Raw genomic sequence first — 26,879 nt, forward strand, 5'->3', positions numbered from 1 at the left:
TGCCAAAATAACCTGAAAGAGTATTAACCTTCTTCCTCAGCTATAAATACCACCCATCGTTTATCCTGAAACACCCACATTATTGTTTATACTTTGTGCTCTTCCTGGTCTCTATGTGAACCTGCACAGTGTCCTTTAAAAGTAATTACTTATAGCTTGCATACCGCCCGCCTACCTGGTTCCTGGAGGTGAAGGAGCATAGCAAGTTGATGAATGCCCAAGGCAGCCTGTATCTAGGTTGTCAGACCCCAAGGCTTGCTGTTCTCTATCAGTGCCATTAGCATAGATTTTTCTAGAGATCTTGCATCCTGGAGGAAAAGCTGTGGTATGTCTAATATTCATTCTTACAGGGCAGGGTGTATGTCTGAACATTTAAAAAAATATATTTCTTTTTAAGTTGTGGGTGTTTTGTTTTGTTTTGTTTTTGTTTTTTTTGGTTTTGGAGGATCTTCCCTAATGTTGTTTATTAGTAAATGTCACTTCATCAGAAGTGTGGTCCTCTGCTTTCTCTGCCCCCCCCACCCCCGATTTATGAATATATTAAGATTAGAGAAAAGCAAAAATAATAAGACAACTCTTTACTTCCTTATTTCTAAACCTCAATGATGTAGCAGTCACTGAGAATCTGATATAGTTCCAGGAATAGACATGCTCTGCACATCGTAGGTGCTTGATAGGTTTTGTTGATATGGCTAAAGCCAAAAGCAGCTGAAGTTCTGTGAATGGTTCAGACTTGATCATGCCAGGCAGCAAGGGCAGAGTGATGGTAGCCCTAGTATACAGGAGGTGAATCCGAGTGTGGCACTTTCTTAGGTATGAGATGACCTTTCTATTCTTCTCTCCAGGTATGCGCCCCTCTTTTTCCTCCTGGTTTCCTTGTTCGGTTCCTGGCCTCTGTGAGAGCAGACATAAGGACCTCAGAGGGGTGTCAAATTGAGATGTAAATCTGAAGCAAACAGTTCTCAGTGTTTAAGAAAAGCCAGGCCATACTTACTTTGCAGAAACTGAACTACTGTTCACACCTTCAGGGGCTGCGGCTGAGAGGGTTCAGCCAGAGCAGTTCTATGATGGGATGGTCAGAGTGGCTCCCCCCCGCCCCCCCTGCCCTCCTTGTCCATACCCAAGGAGGCAGGAGGGGTGCACCCTCTGCCTGTGACTGGTTTCCACAGCCCTAACTGCTTTATACCATAACCAGAGTGCAGCCCAAGAGGCCTTGGGATGGCTGTCCTCTAGATTTGCCATGCATTCGCACGGTTGCAAGTTAAATGTCCTATTGGAAACCTGGCACTGGAATTCTCAAATGTGTGTGTATGGTGTTTGCATGTGTATGGGTTCACATGTATGCATGAGTATGCATGCGTGTGTATGTATGCACATGTGAAAGCTTGAAGTTGCTGCTGGGTTCCTTCCTCTTTTTTTTTAAACTATTATTTATATTTTTATATTATTATTTATACAAGCACACTGTCTTCAGACACACCAGAAGAGGGCATCAGAACCCATTACAGATAATTGTAAGCTACCATGTAGTTGTTAGGAATAGAACTCAGGACCTCTGGAAAAGCAGTCAGTGCTCTTAACCGCTGAGCGATCTTGCCAGCCCAAAGGATTCCATCCTCTTTATTAGTCTTTTCTTCTTGTCATGTTCTTATAAAACTTTTTTATATTTATATCTTGAGGAACAAAATGGTTGAAAACAACCATTTTTAAAACTATAAGCCTTAAGCCAAAGAATAGGTTCTTAAATGGAAAATAAAACCTTTCCTAGGGGCTATAGGTAGTTATCTAAGTCAGAAACCAGTGTGTGTGTGTGTGTGTGTGTGTGTTCATGTGTGTGCTTGTTTCTGTTTCTATTTCTGTTTTCCAGTAAGGAGCCAGATAGATCGTTAAGCTTTAGCAGGACTTAGTCTCTTGGCAACAACATAAAACATATTTGGATAGTAGCCTTTACCCCTAATGATTTGAATGCAATCTGCGTTGTTGAGAGGACAATGGAGTAACAAAGGCACCCACATTTTCTTTGATCCCCAAGATTGACAACGGAAAGGTGAGTTTTATGAAGCCAGGATAGCACGTAGGAGTGGCTGGACAGACAGGGTCTGAGTCCATAGAAACAGACTCAACAGGTCTTTCCCTAGCCCTCAGTTTTACCATGTCTTCTTCCTAAGTCAAGGGAAAGACCCCTCTAGGCCCAGGGTCTTTATTTCTTTATGGCCAGTTGTTACACAGACAAGCAGGGTAGAATATTAGAGAAATACTGTTCTGTTTTATGACTGGCTTTGAAGAAGAGAGGCTCTAGTTTCTATGATCTGTCTTGAAGAATAGGAAAGATTGTTTCTTTCTAGCTTGCTTCATGGGGAAATGTGGGTTGAGAGCAGGAGAGTAAGAAAGTCACTGAAAACCTTGCTTCTGAGGCTTTGATTTGGGTTTATTGTTTATTGTTTATGGAGTTTCAACTAAATACAGGGGCATGGCTATATGCCAGTGGGATGTAGCTTTGAATGTGTGGGATAGGCCACTGATTTTCTCTAGCAAATATATTTAGAACCAGGAATGGGGTGTCAATAGTATTTGGTTGTGGTTTTCAAATTAAACTCTTTCATGGAGATTCTGGGTGGCAAATGACAGAGTAATTTTGCTAGAGCTTGGGGCAGTCAGATTCCTAGATATTGCAGCAGCTGTTATTTATTTTTCTTTTCAGGGGCAGCAAGCTTAAATATAGTTTATGAAAGCTTTTGATGCACACTACAGATTTAAGACAGATAATGGATACAGCTACAAAATGGTTTTTGTCTTAGTGGAAATAATTATTCTCATTGCTTCATGCATAAGATACATGAATAGTAGCTGAAGTTGAATTCATGTTTGTGCAAGCAGATGTATAGCTGACTGCCTGTCTTCCTTCCTAAATATTTTGGAGACGTATGACCCCGATTCAAATCATGTTTACTAAGGAATCTACAATCTGTTAACTGCCTAGTAAATTATTAAAGGGCTGGCATGCAAGACATCAGCACAGTTAGTAAATACATGTTTGACTCTAGTGAGTGGTCCTGTGTGCTTCAGAGAGAAAAGGATGGTCAGGTTACCTCCAGGGCTGTTGACGTTTCTGTCCCTCCATGTTCTCGGCCCATTGTTGGGCTTCCCCTATTGTACAATGACTGTCTTACATCATTGTCATTGTAAATGCTTAAAGTTAGTCATTTGTGCTAAGAAAGTACAGACATTTGAAAGAAAGACTTCCAAATTTTAGTGGTTGAACCAGAAATCAAAACGGCAAGTCAGCCTTAGCACCTTTGTCTCCGTTTTCTCAGTCAGAAAGCAGTATTGTTGGTTGTCAAGACACCCCCCCCTCCTTCTCTTGCAATAATTTGAAAGTTCCTTGAAAACAAAGACTTAGTTATTTGTGTGTGGGTGTGCGTGCACACACATGATGTGTAAATTCTTAATTCCAGAGGACCAGCATCCAGTATCCCTTCAAAGCAAGGTTTTTCTTTAGTAGTCCTGGCATCTTTTCATCTCAGCCGACTCTTCAGTCACAGCCAACCAGAACAGCAGAGAAGTCACAGAAAAGGCCAGTGGAGTGTTTGCTTCCCTCTGAGAAGTCACAAGTCCATCATCCACACTGCTCCCAACATTCTCATCCTCCAAGCTCCTACAGAACAGCCCTCAACACTCAGTGGCTTTTATAGCCCAAAGTTCCAAAGCCACTAATATACTTACCCTTTGCCATCATTTAAAGTCTCTCCTCCCCTCCCCTCCCCTCCCCTCCCCTCCCCTCCCCTCCCCTCCCCTCCCCTCCCCTCCCCTCCCCTCCTCTCCCCTCTTCTCTCCTCCCTTCCCCTCTTCTCTCCTCTCCTTCCCCTCTCCTTCCCCTCTCCTTCCCCTCTCCTTCCCCTCTCCTTCCCCTCTCCTTCCCCTCTCCTTCCCCTCTCCTTCCCCTCTCCTTCCCCTCCCCTCCCCTCCCCTCCCTTCCCCTCCCCTCCCCTCCCCTCCCTTCCCCTCCTCTCCTTTTTTCCTGTGACAGGGTTTCACTGTGTAGCCAGTGGCTATCCAGGACCTCACTTTGTAGACCAGGCTGTCCTCACCACACCACTACCACCACCATCACCATTCAAAGGTCTTAAACACCAACATAAACAGCTGAGAGGCAGGCCGGGCATGTTTGCAGTGGGACAGAAAGTAGGGAAGAACACAAGCTATTTGGGATCATGGGAAAGTAGCTTTTGTAGGCATTAACATTTAATTTTGGCTCTGCGGTTACAGTTCTTACCACCTTCCCGGTGATCTAGGAATGAATACATTCTTAACATGCCTGTTTTTAATCAGGAGACAGTTCATTCTTATACGATAATGTTTTCACTACAGACAGCGCCCCCACCCCCACCCCCGGCTGCTAACGCAGTATAAATACAAACCTTTTCTTGCCCTTGAGAAAATTCAGGCCTCTCGAGTGAACACAGAAATAAATGAAAATGCTCAAGTGATCTCAGCTAAGCTGAACCAAGCCTAAGCTAATCAGTGGCATGGTGCTTCCTGACACCTCCGCTAGGCCACAATAAATGTGCTGGGTGTCACCTGGCTGTGAGGCGGAGGTCAGGTATCTAGAGAGTGTGGCATACCTTTCTCACTGGAGGCCATCCATCCCTGAGGTCCACAGCATCAGCCTCCATCGAGAGTGTGGCACACCTTTCTCAGTGGAGGCCATCCATCCCTGAGGCCCACAGCATCAGTCTCCAGCATGTCTCCTCTACCTGCTTCCTGCTAGATTTATCCTTCTGGGTATCCATGTCTTTACCAGCAGAGCTAGCTAGATAGAGCCTTGAAAACAGCAAGTGGGTGGCTGGTAATGTGGATGTCCTTGGTTTAGCTGTAAATACTGTAGGCAAGACTGAACTTGGGCGGACATCATAAGAACTAGAGACACCTTTGCAAGAATCCATGGAAGAAAGGCATCCGTTCCTTCTTTTCTTCAGAAAAGAGTGTTTGTTAGCATGTCCTAGGTCGTTTTTTCAACACAGACATGAAATGGATGGTCTTCTTCATGTTACACTTACCTATGGTTTATGATATTGAAAGTGATGCATGCTGGGAATATCTCAGTACACATGCATGAGGCAGGAAATAGGCTTTTTTTTTTTTTTTTTTTTTTTTTTTTTTTTTTTTGGCTGTTTCCCTCAGTCTCACAGAGGTAAGCCATTTCTGTGGCTTGATGTTTCCCTTCTAAAATTCAAATACCAATAATGTTCCAGGATTCCTAGAGCAGGCTAGGTAAAGGTGGTTAAACCTGGGGATTTCCCCAGGGGAGAACTCTAAAGCTTTCTGGAGGGTGCTTTCTTTTACAAGGTGACAGAATACTTAAAGCAGGAGGTTGTAACCCTGTGCAGACCGTGGATATAGTTGCTCTGGCCTTGGCCTTGTTGCCTCTGTAACTGTGGGAAATAAATGTCTGTCTTGATGAATTAACCAGTTGCCAGTGTTATTTTAAGGAAGCATCCAATAGACCAAGGCACCGGTAGCCAGCCTCCTGAGAAGTGGATGGAGGGTGGTTAACACCTTGCTTGCTCTACTTGTTTGTTTTGATGAGTTTCGGCATTGATTCAGAGCCCTAGCCTATAGCGCAGGCTGGTGGAGATGATGGAGACTGACCATCCTGGAGCTTAGCCGGTCTGGATCTTCCAGCAGCACTCTCCCTACCTCCGGCTCCCAAGTCCTGGCATTACAGGTGTGAGCTACGTGCTCTTGCCTGTTTTCCTTTTTTTTTTTGTTTTTTTTTTTTTTTCTTTTTTTTTTTTTTTTTTCTTTTTTCTTTTTCGAGACAGGGTTTCCCTGTATAGCCCTGGCTGTCCTGGAACTCACTCTGTAGACCAGGCTGGCCTCGAAATCCGCCTGCCTCTGCCTCCCGAGTGCTGGGATTAAAGGCGTGCGCCACCACGCCCGGCTCTTGCCTATTTTCATTCCAGGATTCGCGGCTGAGCTATTTCCAGGCCTCAGCACACAGCTGTCTAGTCTTGGCATTTTCGTAACCGTTCAACAGCCACCATATTGGAGGGCTGTTCGTTGTCACATTTGAGGTCACTTGTGGTAGAAGAAATGATGCCATGGCCCTCGCTGTTGCTGCAGTTGGACACTTTCCATCTGTGTCTTTTTTGAAAAGAAAGACATTTTTCACCCCCCCCCCCCCCGATATCACGTTCTGTGCACCATGGATAGGAATGAGACCCCAGGCAAGGTCCGAGCCTGCTCAGAACACTGCTTTCATCTCTGAAGTCATTGGCTTAACTTCAAGGGGGACTACTTTGAAAGACCATCCCATCTCTTCCCTCTGAATCAACTTCCTACTGTCAACCTGCGTTGCCTAGAGAAACCTGTCTCCCATAGGAAAGATGCTCCAAGTAGAGGGTACTTAGACGATGCCAGCTGGCCCTCCTGCCAGTGGTTGCCCTGAGGAAGGCATTTAAATTGGCATTTACAGCACTTTTAAAGGTAGGAGTTAGCAAGCTGTGTATCATCCTTCGGTGTGTATCTGGCTGGTGGAAGCACAGGCTGTTGTGCTCAGCACAGCGACGGAGCACTCTGGGTATCCTGCATGCCTGGTTAGATGTTCCCTTTAGAGCCCTGTCCTGCCCAGGGCGGGGGGGGGGGGGTGCTCTTACAGTTTATTCTTTCCTACACCTGTGGACATCTTTTCAGATTGCTTCTCCACACTTGATTCACCCTGGCTTTAATTTGCTTCACTCTAGCTTTGTAAAAGGAAAAACTTTTTAAAAAGAAAAAGATCTATTTATTTCATGTATATGAGTACACTGGAGCTGTCTTCAGACACACCAGAAGAGGGCGTTAGATCTCATTACAGATGGTTGTGAGTCACCCGGTGGTTGCTGGGATTTGAACTTGGGACATCTTCATACTGAGACTGTGTTGGAGTTACACATCGGACTGATGATGTTTAAGTCTGACGCCACAGTAGAACTCACAGAGACCATCAAAAAAATATTTCACTGGGGTCTCATCCCCGAAACTGACAAACAGCCTAGAGTAAGATACAGGTAGTTGGGGTCAGGAGCCACACTGAACTCAGTTCTGCAGTTGGGAAAACTGGGGCTTGGAAAGGACACTTGTTACCCCAGGGCTCTGAAGTTATAGAAGCAGCTGGGTCAGACTTGCACCCCTGACTCTGACATGGCCTACATTCGCATAACACTACTACTGCTCTCAAGTCCTGCCTTACCAGGATCAGCTCTTTAAGACACAGTGTTGGTGTGTCCTACCACCTGCACCAACCCAGTGGCCTCTGCTGCCAATTGAAGAATGGATATTATGCAAATGTTCATTTCTGCTGTCTTACAGAAGAGAGTCTCTTTGTATGAGCAATCTGTATTTGTTAGTAGACAAATCCAGGTCTTTCTATCGGAGAACCTGGCATGCCTTGATTTTCTTCCTGTGTTGGGACAGAAGCACGGGGTCACTTTTTGGCTCCTACTTAGTACTGTTCTCTTGAATCAGAAACCAAGCCATGACCTTCTCTTTCGCAGTGCCTTTTGTCCAGGAGGAGGACTGGGAACAAAAGATGTGTCTTCACCTTCCCAGGGCTTCTCTCTGGGTTTCCAATCCTCCCAGACAACCTGGGAAGCCTTTATCTTCCTCTGCTATGCAGTGAGCAGCTAACACCTCCTGAGAACCCTTCAAATCGTTCCCCAAAGAAACCACTCTGCTGCAGATGCCTATATTTAGACCTCATAAAGCCCACATCAGATTTCTGCTGCCTTTCTCTCGCCGCTCTAAGCCTGCTGTTTGAAAGGCAGCAGGCTCTTTTGTCTTTAAAGTTCAGCACTGGCTGGCTGGCTCCCACCTTGAACTCTACCGCCTTGGAATGTCCTAGGACTTCTTCTTCCCTCATTCTGACCAAACTCCAAACCACAGGTAATAAATAACCTTTACACCATAGAAGGAGAAACAATACAACAGGGCTAGAAAATATCTTCCCAACAGTGCCACAGCTAAGTGAACAAGAGTGTATTTCCATATGCCTCAAGGTTCAATTCATCCCAGATGCATTTCACTGGTTCACTAGACTCCTGTGACCTGACGCTCTCTAGGTGTCTGTCTGAAATCAGAGCATAGTTGATGGTTAGTAGCATAAGATGCTATCAAGTTGAAACTATCAAGTTCAGTATCAAACTACATAGAACAGGATTAAGGTGTTGACTTGGAGCCTGGTTTGGGCTTTCAGGTCCATGCCTTTAATTCTAGGAATGAGTTTGAGGCCATCCTGGTCTATAGCAGGTTCTGAGACAGCCATTGATATATAGAGAGACCCTGTCTCAAAACAAACAAAAAGATTTTTTTTTGTTTTTTTTTAAACAGGGCTATCATTAGGATTGATTCTCAGGTCTCCCAATTCCTAGCTGATCGGGTTAGTTATTTGATGGGTCACCACTTACTTCAGTGGTATTCACTGGCGGGCTTTCACTCACTTGTCTGTGTCTCCATGGCATTTCTGCTTTCTACCTAACCAAACACAAGCATTGTCGCTTTCTGTCCCATTAGTTGGTGGTGATGCCACCCAGGGGGACTTGTCTCTGTCTTCTGGTTGAGTTTAGTAGGCCCAGATTCATGCCAACTGAAACTTTGTCACGTTCTGTAGCATAGATGAAGAGAACAGGTGTGTGCCTTCAGAAGTTAATTGGCTCTTGCTGAGTCACACTCAGCCCGTGAGCATAGATCCTAGATATCCAAGTGGTTTTTGCCATTGTCTTTTAAGGAGTTTGACATGTACAGATTCATACGCGTATCCAACATTTTATTAGGGCACAATATTGTCATTGGTAAAGATCACACTCTAGAGCCTCTACAGAATTCCTTCGAGGGAACCAAGCCATAGAGCCATTCCCCCACTCCCAATCTTACAATGTTTCAGATAAGTTTATGATCTTGCTTTAGGCTGTATACATTGCTACCCACAGCTCATGGCACTGTATTCTTGCTGTTGGCTTCATGTCTTGTTGTTTTAAACAACTGACTGATGCATGCTGTCATCCTTCGATATAACTCAGCAGCCTGTGTCGTGGCCTTGGCCTTGCAGATGAACCTGTGGTTGGTTGCAAGTTTTCGAAAGCATTAGAGGCTAAGAGGAAAGCAAGGCTATGAATATATACACACTTAGGAGGGGGCAGGTGTCTGCGGTCTTTCCGTGCTCCTCATTCTGTGGTACCTTGTTATATAGCCTAGCCTGATGCTCGCAGTTTACCTGCCTCAAGCTGTCAACATATTAGCATCTCATCCTCTTACGTGGGCATCACCACACCTGGCTGAGCTGAGTATTTCATTTTTCTTCTTCATTCATCCTTTTTTAGTCTTTTATTTTTATAATTTTAAGTATGTCCCATATATATATATACACAAATACATTTGCAGATACTTCCTCCAGTCTCTCTTGGGTCCCCCATGGCTCCTCTTAAACTCATGGTTTCATCTTCTTTAGTTATTATTCTTACACTAAGATAGACATTTGCATATATTCAAATAAGTCTGTATATATAATGATTTGGAAGGATCAAGCTGGATCTGCCTCCTCTTGAAGACTAGCCTTCACAGTACTGCAGGGTGCTCTCCAAAATGCCAAGAGAGAAAGTGACCGGGAGTCCTACCCAGCAGTGATACCTATGAACCACAACAATAGCCAGAATAGTAAGCTATCCTAGGGTGCAACAGGAGCTCTTACGTGCTGGCGATGACCAGCAGCTGCCGAATAGGACAGAATTCATGCTGTAAACCTAGCCAGCTGGCGGGCACCTACTTCACCTCCCAAACCAGTATGACCTTGAGCTACATTCGTAATACTTACTCTTAACAGGTGTGGCTCTCACCCCTTGTCAGAGAAGGGTTTTTCTGCAGAGATGGAGACCATTGTTGAAACAGGCCTACTGATCAAAGCCCTTTTACAAATGAGCTATTTCTTGGCATTACTTTTTCTATTTGTTTTTTTTTTTTTTGTTTTTGTTTTTGTTTTTCAAAACAGGGTTTTTCTGTGTAGTCCTGGCTGTCCTGGAACTCACTTTGTAGACCAGGCTGGCCTCGAACTCAGAAATCCACCTGCCTCTGCCTCCCGAGTGCTGGGATTAAAGGCGTGTGCCACCACACCCGGCTTACTTTTTCTGTATACTCTGATTGGAATGCAGAGCTACTGAAATTCACCTCTTGATTGTTCTGGGATAAAATTAAGCTTATTATAAATGAGATTTCTGCTGTAACTGCACTTACATGCAACCAGCACACCGTGGCGATGAAGTTACAAAACAGATGTTTTCCTCAGTGTGAAGTCCTGACAATCCCCGCCTTCCTCACTGCACTCAGTAGCATCCTTGTCTCCTTGTTACACCCCAGACCCCAGATGCCTCCCCCCACCTCGGGTCCCTTGTATCACTGCCAGTCTCCTGGCAGCTGCTTATGAAACCTAATGTTTATTGGACTCTCCCCTGCTGCTTTCTTATAAATCACAGCATCGAGTAAGAGACTTGACGCAGTGGCATCACTTAAACAGGAGTTTTCTAAGGTCATCTTTCCTCACAGTCCTCACTTCTGGTAATTACTCCCCCCACCCCCCGAAGATTGGTGTCTTAGTTCGGGTTTTACTGCTGTGAGCAGACACCATGACCGTGTCAACTCTTATAAGGACACAATATTCAATAGGGGCTGGCTTACAGGTTCCGAGGTGCAGTCCATTATTGTCAAGGCAGGAGCACAGCAGTGTCCAGGCAGGCATGATGCAGGAGAGGCTGAGAGTTCTACATCTTTATCTGAAGGCTGCTAGTGGAAGACTGGCTTCCAGGCAGCTAGGGTGAGGGTCTTAAAGCCCACTCCCACAATGACACACCTGCTCCAACAAGGCCACATCTCCAAATAGTGCCACTTCCTAGGCCAAGCATATACAAACTGTAACAATTGGTATTGGTAGATTTTAACTTGCTGGATGTAGAATATTTTATTAGGGCACAACTGGAGGCATGAATGGACACCGGGAGAAGATACATGGTTAGGAACATTGCTTTAAATGTGACTGACCGCCAGTACATTCTCCAGTTGCACAGAACAACTTGTAGGGACCTTGAGACACACACACACACACACACACACACACACACACACACACACACTATAGGGCCCAGTCCTGAGGTGTTCCTTTCTTTGGTTGTTTCAGAATCCTTGACTGCCTTTTTCAGTGTATAGTGTGCTTGGTAATTCTCTTTTCCTCTCAGCAGTGTTGTGCCTCTTTCTGTTCTATGTGTGGGGCACGCTGGCGCTCACTTCTATTTTCTCCCTGTGTGCTAAGAATTTTCGTTTTATAACCACACTCCCAGATGTTAGGTGGGGAAGGAGAAAAATAATTTTTTTAAATATATGGGAAAATAATGAAGGTTGAAAATAAGATCTGAAGGGAGAGGGTGAAGGTTGTCCTAGAGCAGTGGAGCTCAGGGAGTATTTGTGACAAAGCAGGAATTCCATGACTGCCTCTCTAGAGTGGATTGAAGGTGGAGCAGGGTTCATGACTGCAGTATCCAAGGACCACCAGCAGATGGGGATGGTGATCTCTTGGCCCAGGTAGGATCAAGCATCCTCTTAAACTCCTCCTCATTATCATCACTGAAGAGTGGTACCATTTGCCAGCCTGATCCCAAGCCTCTTAAAGGGAAGCATGCAGGCAAAGACTGCTGGCTCTGCTGTCAACATCTCTCTATATTCTTGATCCTTAAATGGAGCATGTTCCTGGCTGTCTTAGTTCAGGTTTTACTGCTGTGAACAGATACCATGACTAAGGCAACTCATAAAGGACAGCATTTAATTGGGGCTGGCTTACAGGTTCAGAGGGTTCAGTCCATTATCATGAAAGCGGAACCATGGCAACATCCAGGCAGGCATGGTGCAGGAGAATTCTATGTCTTCATCTAAAGGCTGCTAGCAGAATACTGGCTTCTAGGCAGCTAGGATGAGGGTCTTAAAGCTCATGTCCAGAGTGACACACCTACTCCAACAAGGCCATACCTCCATATAGTGCCACTCCCTGGGCCAAGCATACTCAAACCATGACATTGGCATTCAAGTGGGAATTTACATTGAGCCTTGGGCCATGGCACCCCTCTATCTTGGGCTGCCACTGGGTATCCTAGACAAGGTTGAGTCTGAGGGGTCATAGGCTTTCTCTTTTTGACTGTTGGATTCAAAACTGAATTTCAAAACCAGTGCCTCCAACATGTTGGAGACATTGGTGAAAAGAAAAAACATCCTATGTTAATTAATGTACACTGGGGTATAGATTCCTTTAGTGAGCAGTGCTGGGGAGGAAGCCAGGGTCTTGCACTTGCTAGGCATGAGCTAAGGCAGTCCACACTATGCCTCTTGAGTCTGTCTCCTCATTGAGGGAGGCAGAAAAAAAGTAGCCGGGGCTGGTTGAAGGCTGTAGTTCAGTTCTAAAGGGTAAGGAAGGGCTAAAAGCAGCCTTGACGGTGGAATGTTGTTCTCAAGAACTCCAGGGCTTCCCTGCTCTGTACAGGGCAGGAAGGAGGTCTCGGGGCTTCCCTTGCCAAGGATCAGAGTGGTTTAGAATATGCTCTGTGTCACTAAGCCAAAAGCCAGCCGGTTTTAGTGAATAAAAATAAAAGTTCCTTTGGTCTTTATGGGGATGACAAGAAGTGTCCAGAGGGGGCATTCTTGCTCCCTTAGCTATTCTTTCTAACATTTTTTTTGTAGCCATTTAGGAACCAGTCAGGAGGACTGTCCTTCCTTGCTCTCAGATACTGTGTCACTCATTGTAAAGAGGGGCATTCCAAATAGCTGAGAGACTCAGAGGTTCCAGGTCACCTGCGGCAGACTGTACACGAGTCTTAAAACTTGGCTGTTAACTTCCAAGGTGCAGTTTGGCTGCAGGGCAGCATTACAGAGCTTGAGTTGTTCTCTAGGTCTCTGGAATCCACCAAGTTCCGCCTATAGTGTTTGGCCGGGCTGCCTCTGGGATGAGCTGTTTCTGTCTTCCCCACGTTTGAATTCGATCAGGCTTTGAGACAGGCAGGCAGGCAGGCAGGCAGCAGCAGCAGCTTTTAGCCCAGACAGCTCTCAGCACTGTCAGCTCAGCACAGCTTCTGAGGGCTCTGCCTGGTGGGAAGCTCTGCAGGGCTCTACCTGGGCAGTAGCTACAGAGCCCTCCCCTCTCAGCACCTTGCTCCGCCCACCCGTTCCAGGCTGTTGATTGCCGGTAGGGAAACTGGAGAGACCAGGATTCCTCTTCCATTCTTGCTGTTGTTAAGGGAAACAGACCAACCATCTGCATCTAGACCAGCCTTCCTCTTCCTAGCTCCCTTTTAGACGAGGTTTTCCTGCCTGGAATCTGGTAAGTGTGGGCAAAGGCTCTGTCTCCTTTCTTGGTCTGTGCAGAACGGTCTCATGTTGTGGATCTGTAAGCTTTAACCTACATGTGCTAGAATTTAGAGGAGTCTTTGAGCTTACACCTTCTCTCGCTTAAAGTGCTCATTGAATATTTTTAGCGTGCCTTGATACCTGTATCAAAAATATAGCATATTTTTTCCTGATGTGCTTAAGCCTGTGTCATCTTGCCTGAAGCTTCTTCTCATTGTACAGCGCAAAAAAATAATTATGGAGATAGTTCTCTGGTGCCTTCCCCATGAATAAATGATGCATTTGTCATTGCTGTTTTCCTGAAATGTCAAAAATAGACATAGTGAAAGGATCTGTCACACAGAGTTCAGAAATTTGGTACAAAATTCCAGGTTGAAATAAGGACAGATCTTTTCTTTTGCAGGCTTCCTTATGTATTTGTTCTGATTTCGAGCGTAGCCAGTGTGGTCACCTGGGCTGCCACGGGATCCATATGTTCCTGGATCCCTGGAGACTGACTTCCTAGGACGCGATTTGTCATAGACCTTCCTAGGAAACTCGAGGGGACACGTCCTATGGCTCCCAACTTTAGCTTTCACAGAGCTTCACAGATTTTTATCAGTTGGCTCTTGTGTGGAGAGAGGCGTCCTGTCAGGAAGTTTTCATACTGAGAAGTGAGGTGCCCGGAGCCTCAGTCCTTTCTCACGAGCGTCTCAGGTTCTCAGTCGGCAGAAGAGGAACTGTTATCCTCTTTCAGAGAGCGTGTGAGGGACATTTTATATCTTCCATAGTCTAAGGTACAGAGGACTTACATAAATGCCACTTAGGAAAATACAGGAATTAATTTCTTGGAGTAAGCTGTCTTTCCGTGCGATCATTTGCAATAGCCGGAACAGTATAGGCAGTGAGAGAGAGAGAGAGAGAAAGAGAGAGAGACAAAGAGACAGAGAGACAGAGAGAGACAGAGAGACAGAGAGAGTCACAAAACATGTTATATGACAAATATATGATTTGAGGAAAATGGAATTATATAGCCCTGAATGGAAGCCCAGGGCAAGGATTCATTTAGGGGACATACCCATCAACGGGACCCTTACAAAAAGGCTGAGATGGAGCACGTGTGGTCTCATGGGTTAGTGAAAAGGAGGAAGTTAACCTTGGGATAGCTTTAAACACGCCAGAAAACAAAACATTTGTCAGGAATCTTCAAAACCATGGGCCTTTGTAATGTGTGAAATTGAACTTCTGACCCTTCTTGCTTCACGGTGACTTGTTTTCCTTGCAAATTATGTGGTGTTGGGCGTTTTGATGTGGGGCAAACAGAACGGTTGAATTACTATAGGGACGCACTGTTCTTTTGGTGGGTGACGTGAGATTGTAGAGCTGAAACCACCACCACTACCACTACCACTACCACCACCACCACACACACACACACACACACACACACACACACACACACACACACAAAGACATTTGAAAATTGGTGAGATAAAAACCCTAGCACTCCTCATCTGTGTATAATTCCCTCCCCGTCGGCTGCTCTGCACCTGTGGTAATGTTTGTCCCCCCCAAAATGGAGCGGGAAGAGCAAATAGACTCTGGCAACCTCAGAAGAAATCAGTGTTCTATTCCCCGAGCCAGGGGTAGGGGTGACCTCATTTCTTCTCCTGCCTGGACACTGATGTACTCTTCCAGGTGACTCAAACTGTGTGTTTGGTAACATTGTTTCAACTTCCAGACTCTCGCTTCTTGCCAAGAGGCTCCAGCACCTGGTTAATGATCTCTAGGGTAAATGACTTGAACCTGGTTGGGACTGCTCAAGTGGAATTGCATACCCTCCTCTGGGGACTTCTTCCCTGCCAGCCGCCTGCCCACCTGTGGGAACTGGGCAGAGCCAGTCTTCTGTGCTCATTCCTGGGTGGTACAGGCGAGGTCGAACTACAAATGCCAGAGAGGACAGCAGCTACAAGCTGCCCGCCAGAGGACCCACAGGTAGCTCCGGGAGGAGCAGGGTAGTCCTGAGGGCCACAGGCTCCCCTGGAGGCCGCAGGGTGGTGGCAGATGATAGTGGTATTAAATGATTGTATGTCCCATCTGCATGTGTTAACTGCCCAGGTCTCCTGCAGGCACTGTGGCTACCATCTGTTCTTGTTCATCTTTGATTGACAGTCTCAGTAAATGGCAGGGCTGTCTCGATAGCCTTTGTTCTTATAGGTCATGAAGAACGCACAGCAGTGTTTCCTTCTGACCTAAGGACAGCACCGGTGATCTCTTTATGCTCCACAGGGATACCTAGAATAAGGTTAAAAATAGCTTTTAGAGTAACAAATAAGACTTTTCCCCCTTTGTGATTTTTGAAAGATATTCATTAAGGGTAGCTTTAGGTTGTTTTTTTTTTTTTTCAGCTTGCAGTCTGTCAGGTTTGACTGGGGAGTGTGTTTCTCACTGGTCTCTGTGGAGTGTGGAAGTACTAGTCGATGGCCTTCTTGCTAAAGAAGCTGAAGGGCAGATATGAAATCTGGAGACATTTACATAAGGCATGTACTTCATGTGCCCTGTCCAGAGGCATATGTCCCTTCTCTCTACCTTTAATTGTGTTTTAGAGAATGGGGCCAGCAGTAATTGTGGATGGCCAAGTGATCCTTGAGCTGTGTGGTCCTCTGTGGCAGGGTGTGTATGGGTCCATCATGAGCCATCCCGGCTCTTTCTCAGGCCAAGCTCTGCCTCATATGGGCCAGGTTGGCCACTAACTGGGACTCTGATGTTTATCCTAGAAGCATGGGGTAGGTAGGATTAAATATGATTTTTTTAACCTGAATTCTTTGTTACTAGGGAATTATATAATGTATGTGTTGCAGGCTTTTTCTTTTTTAAGCACTAATTCAGCTGGATATAGTGGTGTCTCCCTAGAGTCTTCCTACTTGTGGGGTGGAAGCAGAAATATTAGGAGTTCAAGGTCATTCTTGGCTACAAAGCAAGTTCAAGACCAACCTGGCTACCTGAGACATTGTCTCAACACATCAAAATCAACAAAAACTAGAGAGCATCATAATTCAGTGCAGCTGAAGGCAAAACATTGACTTCACATCTTTGCTCTTTAGTGACTGTGTTTTATAGATAAACTCTGGTTTGTGTATTCTAATAAAGAGCTTCTTGAATTATTTTGTTGTTTTCAGTGTAGGGGGACATGCATGCATGACAGTTATGTGTGACAACACACATGTGGAGGCCAGAGGACATCTCCAGACGTCACCTGTCCCTTTTCACCTTGTTTGAATAAGGGTCTCTTGTTCATCAATGTGTGCACCAGGCTAGCTGACCCACTAGCTTCTGGGGATCCTTCTGTCCCCTCGTTCTGACTTGTAGGAGGGCTGAGATTCAGTATAGTACTTACCTGGCTTTATTTCAGTGTACGGGGCCAAACTCCAGTCCTGTGCTTGTGCGACAAGTGCTTTACTCACCGACCCCATTTCCCAACCAATATTTAAAAAAACTAGTCTTTTAATTCACATTGAACTCTGGTATGTAAACTTATCCTTGGTTGCTTGCTTAAAGCAGTTCTCAAATAGTGGCGGTTCTGTCCAGTTCACCAACATGTAGTAGTTTCTGCAGACTTTCTATAGTTGCCACAGTTTAGGGGAAAAGATGTTGGTGAGAACTGGGTGGGCCCTTGTGGGTTGGGGCTTCTTGCTGTTTTCATTTTTGCATTTGTGCAGGAGGCCTCTGTCACGTACATCCAGCCCAGAGTGTCTGGAGTGCTGGGGTTAAGAGCCTGGCTTTAAATAATATGTCTGGGAGGTCTGTTCATAAGGAGTAAAACAGGCTCTGTGTGTGTATGTGTGTGTGTGTGTGTGGGGGGTGTTGGGCATAGTTAATAAAGAAAAAGAGCTGTCATTGATACAGCTTTAGGGTAATAAAGTGTCTTTGACAGGGCCAGGAAGATGGCTTTGGATAAAGGTACTTGTTGCCAAGCCTAATGGCCTGGGTTCCACCCCACAACCTCATGTAGTAGAAGGAGAGAACTTGCTCCCACTAGTAGTCCGTTGACCTCCACATGCTTGCTGTGACAACCATGGGCCCACAAGTACAAGAAAGAAAGAAAGAAAGAAAGAAAGAAAGAAAGAAAGAAAGAAAGAAAGAAAGAAAGAAAGAAAGAAAGAAAGAAAAGAGCGAGCGAGCTGTGGTAGCCATGGCCCCACATATGCACTAGATAGATAGATAGATAAAAGTAAAAAGTTTTTAAAGTGTCTTTCCAATTCAAATTATTGGCAAAGTTCCTTATTTTAATAAAGCTTGATAAGCCTTTCCCTGACTTGACAATTTCTTGCACCAGCTGTTTGGAGTGGGGCTTCATTGGCACAGAGAGAAGCAGCAAGTGAGAGCTCTGACTGTAGGCTCTGCATCTCTAGATGGGGCCTGGGCCTCATCTCTCACACAGTGAGAATGTAACAAGCACACATCTGAGGCTGTCACTGAGAGGTTGAGGCTGACGTGCAACTCTAGAAGCAGACTCAGCTCTTAGAGCTAATTCAGTCTAACATGCCCCCTTTGGGGATGAAGGAGCCGGCTCCAAAAGGTTAGCTTTCCTTTTCTAATCTTCTCTGACGTGTGTTTCTCTCCCTCCTTTCAGTTCTTAAGGCAACTTCGCCTGTTAATTAATTCACTTTTCAGTTAATCGTGCACTCATTTCTGACACCTTTTATTGTCATGCCGCCTGCTCTTAGAAATCTTCAAGATTAAAATGTTCACGCATGTGCTTCTTGACTCCTTAATTAGATTAAACTGGCTCTGCAAATGGGATAATGGTGGAGGTACCTTTGTGTGCCTGCCTGTACCCAGAGACGCATATGGTAAATTTCAGACCCAGAGAAGACATTTGATGACCTGATCAGACTGGGTCTGCCTGAGCAAGTAGGAGAATTAGAACTACCATTGGTAGACGTCCTTCATGGGTCCTGCATGGGTAGCTTTCCCTGTATTTGAGAGGGCCAGCGGTGCCTGTTACTGTCAATCACGGCTGACTTGTAAAGAACTGACTCTCGACAATGTTTCATCCAACATTTCTGTTTTCTCTTGACCTAACCCAGCTCCTCTTTTTGTCCCATGAATGGCATATATGTGCACCGGATGCACATAAACTACTCCAGCCCCCTTCTGGTAGACATGGTGATCCCCAAGGTGTGGCTGGTGTTCTGGAATAAACAGCCTTGAGCAGGTGTTCTTCTGGCATTCTGGTGGGATTTAGTCACACCCCCTCTCATCTTGGAAACAAGTGGTCTCTCCAGAGCTATACTAAGCTCCGCCTACCTCTGTAGAGCTACACTATGTTCCACCCCACTCCACCCAGCCTCACAGAAGAGGTAGTTCTCTGCTTATAAAACTTGGTCCCTGCCCCTTGTTTAGAAGACTAGAGAGGGCTTGCTCATGAGACCCAGAAACTGTCAGATTCCTGTCTCCTGATCCTCCCTTCACACATACCCCACTCCATTCCTACCTACCACAGCAAATGTATTCTTTCTGTTGTCTTCTACCTCCCTCTGCCTGCTTTGGCTAGGTTTGGGTCTAGGGAAGTACTGGTCAAAGTGCAGACCATGGCCCAGTAACAGAGCTTGTTAGACAGACAGATGTCAGGCCCTGCCCATGACTTGTGGGTTCCAAGGAGCCTCCTATAATAAGTGAGTGTGAAGAAGTCCTGATCTGATGATGCTTTCAGGAGGGGACACAGCAGTGGTTGGTCACCAGGAACAATGCAAACTTCTTTTTAACATATGGGTCCTCACTTTCCTCCCATGCATCCATCCTCCAGCCTGCTGTCTGTGTACTGCCCAGACTTCGCCTGGAAAGGGCCCAGAAGAGAAGCTGAGGGGCCTTCTCTAGATAGTTCTGCCCACCGGTGATTCCTGCTTCATGCGTTCATCTCGGCTTGTCTTCTCTAGCCACCCTGGAAGTCCCATACTTCTCTTGTGTGATAAGTGCCCCAGCTCTCTTTACTGTGTGCATCCCTATAGAATCCGCATCTGTGGTTCTGGCTTTCTTTCCTGAATGTGTTCTCCGTAGAAGTCATATCTGTGGTTCCAGATCCACAGCTTCAAGCAATCAGAGACTCAGCAGAAATCCGAAAATATGTAAGTGAGAAAACTGCATCTATATTGAACATGTCTAGAACCTTCTTCCTTGTTACCCTTTCCTCATAACTCCAGAATATTATTTTCCATATCACTGATATGGTATGGAGTATAATAAGTTCTATAGAAATGGCAGAAGCTTCACAGAGGAGTTTAACATTAAATACTGTGGCATAGTAGGACGTACAGGCTTTGAGCACCTGAGTGTCCTAGAGCCAGCACTCCACGAACACTGAAGGGACACTGTAGTCTAATTATTGCCTGTATACACATAGGAGCATGTTAGCTCCACAGCCTCGCCTATGGCCACCATGAGGTAAGCACTTGTGAGAGCACAAACTTATTGATAACTGATGTTCTTAGGCTTCGGAGTGTACTTAAAAGCTTGGTTGTCAATTATTCCTTAAGTTATGCACAAACAGACTTGCCAGCTAATGTGATGCAAGTAATAAAATCGTTGTAGTGGTTTGTAGGATCCAGTATTGTTAGTCTCTGGATTGCAATTTCAGGAGCCTAGTCTTAGAAAGTGGCGGTATTCTAAGTTGATAAGTGTGTTCCACACAGTGAGTGTAAGGTTTTAGTGTACTGTCATCCTGTGTTGATAAACATATACAAATAAGGGAAGTGTTGCTTTTGTTTTCAAAAAGACCACTCTTAATACTGAGAAACAGATCATCTTCCCCCCATATGATATGCTAGCTGCACCCAAATTAGTAAATGCTAAAATAACTATGGCTGATTAAAAACATTGCACAAATTCTTTTTACTTTTTATGTAATTAAAGTAAGCTCTCCACTTGATCGTCATCACTGAGATAAGCCCAGTCTTGCCAGACTATCTGGGAAGATTAATGAATCAGACCCTAAAATACCATAACATTCGAGAAATAGCTACTCTGTACTGTGACTTATTGAGGATACAAAGAAGTTCCTCGGCTCTAAGGTTTACGTCAATCTCGTCAGCCCGGTGCAAGCCTCCCCTTGTAAGACAAGCCTCCCCTTGTCTAAGTCAACTATGAAGAGACCATGGCTTTGAGCTACACGGTGACCAAAGTGAAGTTCAGCTTTCGCAAGTTGCGAAGTGGAGCTAGATTTATGGGCAGGTTTGGCCACCTTGTCTGCCTGCCCTCCACCTTCCAGGCGTGATTTGTTTCATAGTGTTTATTTTGTTTATGGGCTTTGCTTAATAAGCAAGGTATTTATGTATGATGCAAAAGGATAAGAAAAAGTCTCTTGATGTTCTGATGCTGATGTTCTATGGGCGCCTTGACATCTCCACAGGGCGGGGTTATCACCCGGTGATGCCAACCAAATCAGCTCGCATTCAGACAGACAAATGTGATTCTTGTTGCTTTGATGAGTGTTTGTGTCTACAGTGACAGGCAGTGGCATAAGAGAATTGCATGTATTTGTGAGCTTTGGTCAGTCTTTTTCAAATTAGGTGAAGGTAAGCGTACACATTCTCCAAGAGGTCTTTGTCTTGACTGAAGGGGGTGCAGAGGTCACATGTAGAAAGCTGGGAATCCAGAATGTAACCGTGCATTGTTATAAAGGAGAAGCCATTTGGTGTTTTCAGATAAAAATGGAGCTTCCCAGCTCTGAAACTCAGTAGAGCGCAGTGAGGGATAAAGGAGAGACTACGAACAAAAGGCAAGGAAAAGGGGAACCCTGCCTCCTAGGGGTGGAGTAGAATGTAAATCAGATGCAAATATCCAGTGGGCTAGGAACAACTTAGGACAAGGCTTGGACTGGGGACCCACAGAGATAGCTCATCATTTAAGAGAATGCACTGATCTTAAAGAGGAGGGAGTCAGGCCCCAGGCCCAGGTTCAGCAGCTCACAACCTCTTGTTACTGTGGCTTCATGGGATCTAACACCTGCTGATTATCCACACTGACAGACACAGATCAGCAAAGACTACCTCTCTCTCTCTCTCTCTCTCTCTCTCTCTCTCTCTCTCTCTCTCTCTCTGTGTCTCTCTCTCTGTCTCTCTCTCCCCCCCTCTCTATCTCTCTCTCTCTCTCCCCTGTGTGTGTGTGTTAAAGAACATCTAACTAGAGCTCTAAGATGTGTTATGACATTATAGAATGCTCTGTAGAAACATATACCTCTGCCATGACAAGGTTATATGACTGTTTATCGCATCGGTCTCTAATTCAGTGAACTAATGTGGTTTTATGATCACCAGCCCAGGTAGGTAGTACCTGGACAATTGTAGGTCAGTAGAATCCTGAATGATCAAGCCTGCATAAAAAACACTGGCGATGAGTCCTGGCCACAGCTGGCTGAAAGGAAGGTAAATGGGGTCGCCTGGCAAAGATATTTGCCCTTTCTCAACATGATAGATGCTATATTTAGAGGAAATGTTTGTGGTGATAATATTTGAAAGTTTGTTTTGTAATCCTAGGGAGCTTGGGTTGTTTCAACTGGAGGGGTGTGGGAAGGGAGGGAGTGGGGAGACAAAGGGACGGGAGTGTGTCCAATGGGAGAGGAAAATGAGATGATTAATTGGTACAGAATAAGAATAGAAAGCACGTGGGAAGCAGAATCTTGAAGTTTCAGGGCTCTCCGTTAGTCATTAGTTGAAGATTTTGCTCTAAGAGAACTGATAGAGGCCCACCCACATCCAAAAGGAATTTCCAGCCTTCCCTTTAGCTGCAGGTAGAATGTTCTAAATATATCCTGTTCTAGCCTGGGTTCTTTCCTTCCTTTTCCTGCTCCCTTTGCTCCAGATAAGATCAACTGCCTGCTCTTTGCCTCCGTGGCCATTCCTGTTTCCTTCTCTCTGTGGCCATGTCCCAGGATCCTCTTGTATTGGTCCCTCTACATCAGCAGTTCTCAGCCTGTGGGTCACTACCATTGGAAAACACATTTTTCCAGTGGTCTTAGGAATAGAGACACTGCTCAGTAGCAAAAATACAGTTATGAAGTAGCAATGAAATAATTTTCTGGTTGGGGGTCACCACAACATGAGGAACTGTATCATGGTTTACAGCATTAGGAAGGTTGAACCACTGCTCCACACGCCCATGCGAGGATGAGTCTTCTTATACATTCTTACCTTACACCCTTTGGGGTACAAGCATCTATGAGACGGCTTCCTTAGTTCCTTTTTGTCCTCTCTCTGCTCAGGACCATCTCCCTGTGAGGGTGCTCTGCCCACTGAGTACTGGCTGCCCTAAGCATCCAATAGGAGCGTGGCTAAATGAAATCTGTTTGAAGATTACACAAAGTCTCTTAGTCAGAAGCAAGCGTTCTCTTAACTTGTATTTACAGAGCTGTTTGTACTGGGCTGCTCATTCCTGGCCTCATAAAGAAACCCTTGGAGGACAGCCACACTGCCCATGAAATGCTTAGAGATACTATCTTATAGTTTAAGATAGGTGGGAGACCTAAGTGGAGTCCAGTCTTTGTGTACGTACATGGAGGTGGGATTTGTTTATAATTTGTTTCGCTTGCTAGTTAAATACATTAAGGCAGTGGTTCTCATCCTTCCTAATGCTGCGACCTTTTAATTACAACTCTTCATGTTGTGATGACCCTCAACCATGAAATTCTTTTTGTTGCTACTTCATAACTGTGATTTTGCTATGTATTTGCTATGTAAATATCTGTGTTTTCCAATGGTCTTAGGCGACCCCTATGAAAGGGTTGTTAGATACCTCTAAATGGATCATGACCCACTGGTTAAGAATCACTGCATTAAGGCATCTGGGATGTCAATCTTGGGAAGAGCCAGCCAGTGGATTCTAAGAGGCTTGATGTCATCGACTCCCTGAGTCCTACTCCACCTTCTCAGCATGTCAGGACTCAATAGGAGCAGTGCTATTGCCCCTCTCTACAGTAGTGTTCTGGGGACTCTATCACCCTGAAACTTGCCTCTGTATTCTGGTGTGTGCACTAGTATCCAAGCTCTGGCCAGCCACCGGGGTCTACAGGTTGCATAAACAGGGTGCACTGTAGTTGTTGGTTGGCATTCACTTGAGGTAGAGCTCTTTCCCAACAAAGTGCATTCAGCCGAAAAGGAAGAGATTGTTTCCTCACAGGTTCTGGAGACCCTGAGGAACACTAGGTGGTGGCCACCAGAAGACTTGCTGTTACCACAGTGACATCTTTATTACTGGCACTTGCTGGGAAATGTGTTCAGAAACAAGGCAAGACGTGTAGAAGATATTCCGTTTTCTCTGGGGTTCTGGCTTTCATTAGGACTGGCCCGCAACTCAGACAGTGGTACTTGCTTTAACGCCTAGATAAATTATTAGTGTGTTGATTGTTGTCATGAGTCAGAGCCTCCAAAGTGTCTTCCCTTAAAGAGGTTGAGCCTTCGTCTCAGTCTCTTGTCATAGGGTCTAAAAATGGGATCATGAGTCCAAACTCTCTCCAGATCATAAACTAATTCTGAGTTAGTAGAGCGTAGGCGAGTGGGATTCTATTTGAGTGTTATTTTCAGATGCCTCCATCCAGATTGGGACCTTTAGCACCTCAAAAGTCCCTGGAGTGAGGATTAAGGGACTAGCAGTCCTGTGGCTTCTGGCCTTAGATGGCCTTCTAAGTAGGTCAGAGCCTCCCACACCACTCTGGGATGCATAGACCTCGGTCCCTTCAGCATCCACTTCTGAGACTTGCCGCAGGAAGCTAAGAGGGGCTTTCTTCTTGTGTGTGTTGGCTGAACCTGGGAGCACAGTGGCTTCCAAATGATTGATTCTTCTAATTCCCGAGTTACCCAAATGTGCCCTAAAGGCTTGTGCCATAAGCTTACATGGTGACGCAAGAGCAGGTCCTTGTCCAGAAGTGGTTTAATTTAGGATTACAGGTATAAGTGGTTGGTTTTTGGTTTTTTGGTTTTTGGTTTTTTTTAATGGTGCTGGGGATTGAACCCAGGGCTCTATGGATGCTAGTATCCAGGCATTATAACACTGTGCTGTGTCCTCGGTTCTACAGGCTGCAATTTTAAGACCAGGCAGAAATATGTACCCACTGCAGGATTTGCTCTGGCGGTAGTTTTTCTTCTGTATTTGTTTGTTCCTGGTGGTGGTGGTGGTGGTGGTGGTGGTGGTGGTGGGTATTTACTTATTTATGACAGGTATCACTATTTAGCCCTGGCTAACCTGAAACTAGTTATGTAGATCAAGTTGGCTTTGAACTCAGTATTCTGCCTGCTTTTGACTGTCTATTGCTGGAATAAAAGGTACACGCCGTCAGCATATGCTGGTTTTTTTTGTTTTTGTTTTTGTTTTTTTTTGTTTTTTTTTTTTTAAGACTTGTCTGTGAACACAACCACCTTTTCTAGAATGTAACAGGTAGGCTAATGCTTATTTTGCTTAGAAGTAGCCTGTGTGCTGGCTAGTTTATGTCTACTTGACACAAGCTAGAGTCATCAGAGAGGAGGGAGCCTTAATTGCGAAAGTGCTGCCTTAAGGTTGGGCTGCAAGGCAATCCTGTAGGGCACTTACCTAATTAGTGATTGTTGACGCTCCCGTGGCCTAATGGATAAGGCATTGGCCTCCTAATTAGTGATTGATGGGGGAGGGACCAGACCTTTGTGGGTGGTGCCATCCCTGGGCTGGTGGTCCTAGGATCTAAAAGAAAGCAAGCTGAGTAAGCCATGGGGAGCAAGCCAGTAAGCAGCACCCCTCCATGGCCTCGACATCAGCTTCTGCTTCCAGGTTCCTGCCCTGCTTTAAGTTCTTGCCCTCACTGCTTTTCCTAATGACCTGTTATGTGGAACTGTGAATGGAATAAACCCTTCTCTCTCCGAGTTGCTTTTAGTCACAGCATTTCATCGCAGCCATAGTAACCTTAACTAAGCCTACGTCCAGACTGGAGGCGACATCTACTACTGGCTTGCTTGGGGAATGCCAACCATGTGTTCATACCCTGACTTAATTGCATGGCTCTTAAAACTTTCATCTGGTATAAACCATGTGTGGTGCGTAGACCTGTAATTCCAGCCCTCAGGTGGGGCAGGCAGGAGGGTCAAAAGTTCAAGGTTCTTTGGCTACCTAGGGATTTTTCCAGGGTAGCCTGAGCTAGAGACTCTTAAAAGTTTTGTTTTCCTCTGTGGTAGTTTTTCTTCCTGTTCTTTGGAAAACAAAAAACAAACAAACAAACAAAAAACCATAATATTATATAATATATTGTCTAGACTAGGGAAGGTACCTTTAGAATTAAAGGTTGGGGGTACAAAATGATTTGGAGGAGAGAAGTTTGTACTGTAAGAATTTGAAAGATAGAATATCTTTCATAGATAGACTATAATATATAGAATAGAACAGAATACATAGAATAGAAAATAGGAAAAGCAAAGGACAGAGAAATTACCAGATGAAGGTGAAAGTTAAAATAGGAACAAAACAAAGTCAGGAGAGCTAACTGAACTCAGCAGCTGGCCAGTGGGGAGGACAGTGGGAAGACAGCAATCCATACATAGCAGGGGCCCAGAATGGTGACCGAGTGGCTGAGCCCAGAGAACAGCATTATGGGGGATGGCAGAGCTGCTGCCTCCAGGCACAGAGAAGCCATCAGAGCTTTAGAACACTGCGACTGGTTCTGGGAACCAGAGGGCCTCAGCACATTCCTTTTGCACTAGAAATAACAGTGTAAACAGTGCCCCCTCCCACTGCGTGTACACACACGCACGCGCGCACACACACACACACACACACACACACGCCTCTCTGCCTGGATGAATTCTGCTGGGAGGAAAGTACAAGTCTAGTGTCCTTGTCAGGCAGGTGAGGCCCAGCGTGGATTATGAGCAACAAGTACTGTTTGTTATTTTCCACAAAGTCCTTTAAAACAGAGTGAGAAAGGTGTGGGGGCATGGGGGGGGGGGATGGAGGGGGATCTTGGGATCCTGAGTTTCAGGTCAGTCGAGTTCTAAGGCAAGATTCTTTCTCAGAAAAACAAACAAATAAATAGAGTTAGGCAATAGTAACGGGAAGAGAAAGGTTTGGACGCGTGGTGGGTGGGTAGTAGCATTTACAGGAAAGTGCCGAGCACAGCCCTAGCCAACACACTTAAAAACATAGGGCTGATTCATTAGCAAAACACCAATGACCAAAAGGGATCCAAGAAGCAGCCTAGAGCTGGATAGACCAGTTTCTATAGAAGAGACAAGAAGGGCAGCTGAGAGCAAGAGGTCATGAGAAGAGGCAGGCAGGCGGGAGGCTGGGTTTCCTTTATTTTCACTTGTCTGCTTTTAGCTGGTGTAGCCAACCTTTAAGGAACACAAAGTTTCAGTGTTACGCATCCTACCGGACCAGAAGACATAGTGAGGCACGAAAAGGCTCCCAGTTCACTTAGAGAATGAGCATAATTTTAACCTCAAATCTTGGTGCTCCTAGCATGGATGGGGAGAGGC

General features: G+C 45.3%; 1 protein-coding gene across 5 annotated transcripts in view; it reads left to right on the top strand.

Moving 5' to 3' along the window:
- The window catches only part of Nedd4l (NEDD4 like E3 ubiquitin protein ligase), a 324,332-nt gene that overhangs the window by 118,201 nt on the left and 179,252 nt on the right, over window positions 1-26,879 (top strand). Inside the window, exon 1 of one of the 5 annotated variants that reach the window (XM_085833667.1) lies at window positions 13,111-13,384. The exons of 3 other annotated variants lie outside the window; for them this stretch is intronic. The gene's annotated coding sequence lies outside the window, so the exon portion shown is untranslated. Of the gene's footprint in view, window positions 1-13,110; window positions 13,385-15,211; window positions 15,385-26,879 lie in introns of those variants that run through there. One more of the 5 variants, XM_029471747.2, reaches the window with a different exon arrangement.

The sequence above is a fragment of the Mus caroli genome, unplaced genomic scaffold (genome assembly GCF_978045245.1).
Source record: "Mus caroli unplaced genomic scaffold, Mus_caroli_1 scaffold_19, whole genome shotgun sequence".
Lineage (NCBI taxonomy): Eukaryota > Metazoa > Chordata > Mammalia > Rodentia > Muridae > Mus > Mus caroli.